A 9359-nucleotide genomic window follows, 5' to 3' on the forward strand; every position below is an offset into this window, starting at 1 on the left:
AACTTCACACACTGGATTAGCCGGCTGAGGATGTGGCGGTTCTTGCTAATGTCGTAGTAAATATATTTGTTATAGTGAATATGGAATATGATATGTTGAGTAAAATGTTGTGCTAAGATCTATTTAGGTCAGGAGCTGGTTATAAGTTCTGTTCCTATCCAATAACAATGGACAAAAGGGTCCTATCTTGTCAGCCTTGTCAGCAGGTGGCCAAGGACAACACCCACGCCATAGGCCTCTCAGTTCTTCCAACTCACGAGTTCTTGCTCTGAGGACACACACACACACAAACACACACACACACACATCATCACTGTTAAACACACACACACACACACACACACACACACACACCATCACTGTTAAACACACACACACACACACACACACACACACACAAAAATCCCCTCTCTTAGGCTGAACATTTGAAGACAGAGAACCCGACTCAGAGCCAATGCAACAGTGACAGTAGCCTGCAGGGGACCTCGCCCAACTCATCAGGACCAATCAGAAGATCAGAACTACTAGATTGAACCTACTTCATTTATTGCATAAAATGTCTGCACACAATGTTTCGGGGCTCTCTTCAGATAATAATAATAATAATAATAATATGCCATTTAGCAGACGCTTTTATCCAAAGCGACTTACAGTCATGCGTGCATACATTTTTGTGTATGGGTGGTCCCGGGGATCGAACCCACTACCTTGGCGTTACAAGCACCATGCTCTACCAGCTGAGCTACAGAAAGTGGATACTCATGGATGCGCATTGCAATTGTAAAATGTCAACACAATTGGAGACACCACGTCATTTTTGGAGACATGTTATTGACAGTAAACTATTGTAGATGCGACTGCTAACTAACTAAAACATTTTAGCTGGCTAGCTAATCATCTTAGCTAAATGTGGGGCAAACAATTCAGTTATTTACCGTTAATTTGAGGGATTGGGGTGAAAGAAATCGAGTTACATAGTGATACTTTACGATATACTGTATTGACAATATCGCAATATTTTAGCGCTAGTTGGCTGTACCTGCACCAAAACACCATTATTGTTCCTTCATAGCTTGTTCTCAATCTTTTCACATTGGGAGCCAATTTGTTTTCAGCACTTTTATTTCCATGACTGATCAAAACTCGTTCTCATGGCTTTCTGATCCCTCTGCAACAGACATATGGTGCGCAATAAAATCACAGTATCGAATCGCAATACGTATAGAATCATGAGACTCGCAATGCTGATGCATATATCTTATCGTGAGGTTCCTGGCAATTCCCAGCCCAAGTTCATTTGCCACAACAAATCTCTTCGCTAGCAAACGCGATGTCTTCTCCAAAACGGCAATGTGTCTCCAGCAATGTTTACTTTTTTGACGTTCTATGGCATCTCCACTTTCCAAGCATATATGACCACATGTAATATTTTGGTAAGTGATGCAAATAGTGAACTATGTAGGGCCAGGATGTAAAATATATGTAGCTGCAGCAATTTCTCTTATCTGATATGGTAAGTAATGGGGCTTAATTTATAGCTCCCTAAGAGTTTGACGAACGGGTCCGTGAACGCGATTCCAGATATATTTACCTCTGAATAAACTGCCTTTATTACACCATATCCACATCCAGTAAACTTGTGATTATCAACACTAACCTCATCGTTGTGGCGGCGGACAGCTAGCCTGTATCCCTCGTCATCCAGTTGAGTGAGTGGCAATGTCTTTTTTCTCTTTTAATGTTTTTTTATAAACATTAAAAGCTAAACGTTCTGATCTGTTGCATCAGACTCATTCCTGTGTTATGTAGCCTAGGCCTACTGGTTGAATGAATTTTGAATCTATCGTCCCACAACTGTCCCAGAGTGTTTGGAATAGGCCATTTCTTTCTCGACACGCTGACCAATAGAATAGGTCAACTTTTCTACTATGGGGGATAGTAGATCGACATAGGCTAGTGATTTTTCTGTTTGTTACTCGTCTTGTTGGCTGAGGAAATATAAAAATGTGGACAGCTATTCTAACATCTTCAAGGTACTCTCAATGGTGCAGCTGGAGAACTGTTTGAGGATCTGAGGGCCCGTGCCAAATCTTTTCAGCCTCCTGAGGGGGAAGAGGTGTTGTTGTGCCCTCTTCACAACTGTGTTGGTGTGTTTGGACCATGATAGGTCCTTAGTGATGTGGACACCGAGGAAATTGAAGCTCACGACCCGCTCCACTACAACCCTGTTTGATGTGCAACATGAAAATATTGTCCCATTTACATTGTGTAATTTATTGACAGTCTCTAACTAGCCCCAGAGAGAGGCTATCGAATATCAAACCAACTTTGCCAGTCCCACACCAGCCAGCTGAAGCTAATTGGCTAAATAGGTTTGCTTCAAGACCTATTTAGGCTGTTTCAAGTTACCTAGAAGGGTGGGTGACTGTGTACCGTTTTGGCAGAGTGAATGTACAAACACTTGCCACGTGTGTGAGACACCCACATTAAACCACCCTCCCAAGACAACTCTCAGTTGGCTTCAGTCATGGCCGCGGTATTTCTTAATGACTAAGCCAATACACGAGGCCAAATCGGGAAGTTCAGCTCTCCTTTAAGAAAGAGTGGGGGCTATATGCAGGTGATATGGCTGCATCTTATGACTCCTTGGGTTGGGCGGTATCCAGATTTTCATATCAGAGCAGCATGTGTACAAACTGTGTCTGTGGAAGAGTCTGGAGTCACTAGGGCAACGGGCCTGCCTTATCTGCTTAGATGAAGGTGGGGGAGGAGCAGACGGGCCGAGAACAGAGGAGAAAAAATAAACGCAATAAAATCAACATTGGAGTGGCAGCTGCACAGACAACTCATCCAAAGGGCTTTGACTTCTCAAACACGGCAGAAAGCCAACACAATATGATGCCCCGTCACCTTATTAATTCAGCCGCTTACTTAGATAACTAGCAAGTTAAACTTAGGGAACGCAGAATTCTGCGTTTTTCACGCAGGTAACAAAGAATGCGTAAGAAATATCTTGCTGCGTTTTGTAAACGCAGATCTAAAACGCTTTTTGTTGTAATTTCTGCTTGGCATCAGCCTAAGTTTGTGCTTCAATTGCCCTTCGACTCGGATGACAATTCACGAACGGGCATTCTCTCAGCAGACAGCGCTCTGACTGATGTGTAGCTACTTTTCACTTGGTGTAGCCAGCCTACTTTTCTACGGCAAAACGCAAGATGAACTTGAAGCAAAACATTAGGAAATATAGCTGACTACATTCTTTCTATGGTAAACATTAGAAATATGATGGCAATGAATCATTTTTGATATACACTAACGTGTCTAGACAGGGCACTAACACCGCCCGTAAACTACCCTAAATACTACTACTACGTCTTGAAACAACATAGCTGGCATTGTGCTTCAGAACGAGTGTCAAGGAAATGCCTGGCATCTTAAATATTATACTTATGTAATCGCCAGCGATGTCAGAGCTTTAAAAAAATAAAAATACTACTAAGTAGTCACACCCATGGAACAGACTCATGAGTCAAAACAAGTAGGTCATCAAACGAGAAGAGGGAAATCATGTTCGGTGTTATAAGTGTGGCTATAAAACTAACAGGAGCCTAATTCTCTCACACAGAAAACCTGTCCGACGAGCACAATACAGTCGATGTCAATTACCTGTGTTGGTGAGACTACACCTCTCCCGTCCTGCTCCCAATCCCTTCCCTCGCTCACAGCATAAAGGGAGGTGCTCTCCCTCGGTGTCAGTTACCCTCCCCTGCTCCCTCTCTCTACGGAAGACGGGGGGCTTTTTGAGTTTCACTGACCCGTATAAAATGCAGTCACGCTTCTTGGTGAATTTGCAAATAGACTCTTAACCTTTGGCCTAAGAAGCAAGAAGAGCACAGGGCTGGAAGTTTAGTTGGCCTGCATGTGTATGCAGCACTCAAACGACATTAAAACATCTGAAATAAAAAAAGGGAAGGCAGTCGCCTGTGTAGGCTGTGCCAAGCTAGTCTGATCCATAATCACTCATCGCAATGCTATTCTTAGTGATGACTCCACTCACTTCACAGTCGGCATCAACTGATGTGGCCTTCCTGTTCCAATACTGTAGAAAACATATAGCCTTCCTTGAGGTGGCCTAGGCCTCATCACTGATCTGACTAGGTTGAATAGGGGAAACCAACAAGGAGATGAGAACCTTCATTTCAAGGATAATTGGATAAAGGAAGAACACATTCATTGGGGCTCTGTACCACAGCAGTGAGAGGCGGAGAGGTTGTTCTTCTCACTGTGTCAGTCTAAGGACAGAAACAAGATCTTGTCAGGGTCTGGGTGTGGTCGGCAGGATGTCAGTCAGCGCCGCTCAATCCCTCCTTCCTGTAATCACACAGACAGTTTACAATTGGCCACGCTGCTGTTTGGTGACAATGCTACTGATTGTATTATTGTTCATAACCTACTGTGATGAGTGGAGCGCACACTGACATTATGATCCCCTACAGGAATGTGATTGTGGTATCATGCATCAAGCTAAGTATTTAAACAGACAGGGCAAAAACAATGCATGGAAGCGTAGGCCTACAGAGTCTTGAGTAGACAGAGGAACACAGTCCTCGCAACGACCTGCAAAGAATACGCGACCTCTTGTATAGTTCCTCATCTTTTACAGTCGGCCTACTTTCTGATGCATTACTTAGCTACCTTGAACATGACCTACAGGCCTTTAGTAAAACAAGGGAGGTGTATTTCACAGCTACTCTACTTCCTCTCCTGTCTCATTGGCTAATCACAGACAACTTCTCCTGCGAGGTAAAACGGTTCCACATTTGCTGACTCCTGTTTACCTCTGCCAAACTAGGAGGACAGTGTACAGTATGTGGGGTTAACGAGCCACCGATAGGACATTTTTAGTAAGGAACTGCATCTAGCCTTCTCGACACAGGCTTGAAAGGTTTACAAGCTAAACGTGGCCCTCGGAGGGCCTGTTTTTGCTCTTGTACGGTTGGGTAAACTCAGGTTGGATAAACCTTTAGGTTGAAAGTGAAAGTGAATAGACAAGAGGTGAGATTAGCCTGTAGGTTGTTTGGAGAATGAATGTGGTCACTGGTTAGTCAGTTGAACACTGTTTTGTAAACATGCTGTATCTGTCCCGTCATCATTTCATGCTTTGTCATTCAGCACTTGGCTAAGTAGTAAGCACCCTTATGGGCTATAGGCCTACTCTAATGAAAACAAACTTAGCAATAGAGATTCCATCTCTACGCTTTCTTGGCTTTCCTTATCAATACTGATCTACATTTTGTCATAGGCGGTCGTTTTGATTGGAGAGTAAGCCTAGTTTCAGGTCGAAGTTTATCATGTCCCAACAGCTGTGGCATGCTGAGAACAAAGGGTTGTTGTTTGGCTAGCAAAGCTGCAGGTGAGAATGAAAGAGTGGGCAGTGGATTATCTGTCCTTTAGTAGTGGCCTGTCTGTCAAGGTCTTTTTCCCCCTTGGATAGAACCTAATAGAAGCCAAATTCTTTAGGCAAGGGGGCAATAGAGCAAGGTGAGGCACACCATGTCTCTGGTAAGAAAACACTGGCATGTCCAAAAGGTACAGCAAGCCCCATACTCTTAACTCATCAAGTAAATAGTTGACACTTGTAAAAGCCATATAAAAACAGTAGAAATGAGTGCAAATTGGTCCTCTGTAGCTCAGCTGGTAGAGCACGGCGCTTGTAACGCCAAGGTAGTGGGTTTGATCCCCGGGACCACCCATACACAAAAATGTATGAACGCATGACTGTAAGTCGCTTTGGATAAAAGCGTCTGCTAAATGGCATATTATTATTATTATTAAATTGATTACTGCATATTTGCATAGGTTTAATAGAACTGCAAAACAGATTACAAGGAGTTGATAGACTGAATACAATCTTAGGTATTCTCACTGTTACAAGAGCCAAGAATGAAGTGAAGGTCATGATCGACACAAAACAGCCCTATGCTATGGACATTGGTAATGAGGGCAATATTGTTGTCATTTTGGTAATGAATTCGTCCGAAACCAGTCAAACCGGTGTAACAGATTCTATTTAACCACAACCCCATGCCCCCCCTCCCCAAACAGATAATTACTCATTGATGAAACCCTACTCTCTCCCGTTGACTCAAAACTACCTCAACCTGCGAGCTGAAGAGACACACCTTGCTCTCGTCCCTGACAACTCCTACTTTCCTTTTCTGTAAACAAGATCAGCTTTAGAAACAACCCTTTATTTTCTCTTTCATGAGATACGATCAGTTCATTTCTTGTTTTGTAACTTTTTTTGGTGCTTTTTTAAACTATTAATATCATACATTGTAAGTTGTTACACATATACATAGTGAGGGAAAAAAGTATTTGATCCCCTGCTGATTTTGTACGTTTGCCCACTGACAAAGAAATTATCAGTCTATAATTTTAGTGGTAGGTTTATTTGAACAGCGAGTGACAGAATAACAACAACAAAATCCAGAAAAACATGTCAAAAATGTTATAAATTGATTTGCATTTTAATGAGGGATATAAGTATTTGACCCCCTCTCAATCAGAAAGATTTCTGGCTCCCAGGTGTCTTTTATACAGGTAACGAGCTGAGATTAGGAGCACACTTTTAAAGGGAGTGCTCCTAATCTCATCTTGTTACCTGTATAAAAGACACCTGTCCACAGAAGCAATCAATCAGATTCCAAACTCTCCACCATGGCCAAGACCAAAGAGCTCTCCAAGGATGTCAGGGACAAGATTGTAGACCTACACAAGGCTGGAATGGGCTACAAGACCATCGCCAAACAGCTTGGTGAGAAGGTGACAACAGTTGGTGCGATTATTCGCAAATGGAAGAAATACAAAAGAACTGTCAATCTCCCTCGGCCTGGGGCTCCATGCAAGATCTCACCTCGTGGAGTTTTAATGATCATGAGAACGGTCAGGAATCAGCCCAGAACTACACGGGAGGATCTTGTCAATGATCTCAAGGCAGCTGGGACCATAGTCACCAAGAAAACAATTGGTAACACACTACGCCGTGAAGGACTGAAATCCTGCAGCGCCCGCAAGGTCCCCCTGCTCAAGAAAGCACATATACATGCCCGTCTGAAGTTTGCCAATGAACATCTGAATGATTCAGAGGAGAACTGGGTGAAAGTGTTGTGGTCAGATGAGACAAATGGAGCTCTTTGGCATCAACTCAACTCGCCATGTTTGGAGGAGGAGGAATGCTGCCTATGACCCCAAGAACAGCATCCCCACCATCAAACATCATGGTGGAAACATGATGCTTTGGGGGTGTTTTTCTGCTAAGGGGACATGACAACTTCACCGCATCAAAGGGACGATGGACGGGGCCATGTACCGTCAAATCTTGGGTGAGAACCTCCTTCCCTCAGCCAGGGCATTGAAAATGGGTAGTGGATGGGTATTCCAGCATGACAATGACCCAAAACACACAGCCAAGGCAACAAAGGAGTGGCTCAAGAAGAAGCACATTAAGGTCCTGGAGTGGCCTAGCCAGTCTCCAGACCTTAATCAGCCTCGAAACCTTAGACTTGGAGAAGATCTGCAAAGAGGAGTGGGACAAAATCCCTCCTGAGATGTGTGCAAACCTGGTGGCCAACTACAAGAAACGTCTGACCTCTGTGATTGCCAACAAGGGTTTTGCAGAGGGGTCAAATAATTATTTCCCTCATTAAAATGCAAATCAATTCATTACATGTTTGACATGCATTTTTCTGGATTTTGTTGTTGTTATTCTGTCTCACTGTTCAAATAAACCTACCATTAAAATTATAGACTGATCATTTCTTTGTCAGTGGGCAAACGTACAAAATCAGCAGGGGATCAAATACTTTTTTACCTCACTGTACATATACATATACATGACCAAAAGTATGTGAAAGTCTCATTCCAAAATCATGGGCATTAATATGGAGTTGGTCCCCCCTCTGCTACTATAACAGCCTCCACTCTTCTGGGAAGGTTTTCCACTAGGTGTTGGAACATTGCTGCGGGGACTTGCTGTCATTCAGTCACAAGAGCATTAGTGAGGTTGGGCACTGATGTTGGGCGATTAGGCCTGGCTCGCAGTCGGCGTTCCAATTCATCCCAAAGGTATTCGATGGGGCTGAGGTCAATTCTACTGCCAATGTTTGTCTATGGAGATTGCATGGCTGCATACTCAATTTTATACACCTGTCAGCAAGGGGTGTGGCTGAAATATCCGAATCCACTAATTTGAAGGCAATGACTTCCCATCGCCAAAGTTGTACCTTTCCAACTGCAAGCTGACTAAACGTGGTGAATTGTTTGTGATTTTTATGGCCTTGGTGAGTTTGATTAGTTATTTCACTACCCAATTAAACAACGACTTTGCCCATCGTAAACCGTGGAGGAGAGTTAACTTTAGTCGGCTACTAGCTTGCTATTTCATCAACTTGTGCAGCAAGCAAGTTAGCCAATTTGCTAGCTAACTCACAGCTGCTTGTTTCGGTCCCTTGTATCTTAAAGTAAAGATTATGACTTCACATGCGTCCAAGGTTTACAGACCCTTTCCTTCCTGGACGTTGAATGGAATGAATGGCTTGGCAGCGGTTAACCAACAACAATGTCAAGCTAACTTAGCTAACGTTAGTTAGCCAGCCGAGTTAGCCAGATGGCTAACCATTCATCACTAGATGTTCCCTGGCAAATCAAGAGGAGAACGTTACCTAGTAGCTAGCTAGTTTAACCAGCTAGTTAGCATGTACCCGTGTTATACCCGAGTCCCCTAGCTACAATACCTACCTACGTTGACTTAAACTCCAACAGTAACTGCAGTAATTGGCAATGAATCTTGGCCATCATAATTTGATAACATAACTAGCTACCTAGTTAGTTATTTGGCTAGCTAACAACACCTGTAGACGCGACACTCCTCTTTCGCTCGGGCCCTTCGAAACTCACCTTACTCCGAACGTGTCCACTCTGCTTTCACCCGCTAATTCACAACGCTTGGTCGGCGTCCAGTTTTGCCACGTCTCAAATTCCCCAAACCAATATAAAATCGAATCAGAATCCAAAGCACGTCGTCTGCTTGTCTTGAAATATGTTAATGCAGACCCTGTGTTCGTTTGGTAGCTATTCCACTTTTCCTTGGTTTGTCCCGTCAAAGCAGACTCGTTGTTTCCTGATGATGCCCCTGACCCGCAGAGCGCAACTTAACTGGCTAGCCTCCTCTAAGTGACTCCTCCCTTCACATCCCCTTCCGGGATACGACTCAGCAGGGGACGGGGGCATGACGGTTTGGCTCCAAATGTAATAAATACATAAAACATAGGAATTTCCCCAAATACATTTTCAGAAGT

At 43.5% G+C, this 9359-nt stretch overlaps 1 protein-coding gene across 2 annotated transcripts in view; it reads right to left on the minus strand.

Moving 5' to 3' along the window:
* LOC311137255 (LLGL scribble cell polarity complex component 2-like) overlaps window positions 1-9192 on the minus strand; it is a 38422-nt gene extending 29230 nt beyond the window's left edge. The window contains exon 1 of one of the 2 annotated variants that reach the window (XM_084171644.1): window positions 8959-9192. The gene's annotated coding sequence lies outside the window, so the exon portion shown is untranslated. The remainder of the gene's footprint in view (window positions 1-8958) is intronic. The other variant, XM_084171645.1, reaches the window with a different exon arrangement.
* Window positions 9193-9359: the final 167 nt, after the last annotated feature.

This window comes from Coregonus lavaretus, assembly GCF_964263955.1.
Source record: "Coregonus lavaretus genome assembly, chromosome: 1".
Taxonomy (NCBI): Eukaryota; Metazoa; Chordata; class Actinopteri; order Salmoniformes; family Salmonidae; genus Coregonus; species Coregonus lavaretus.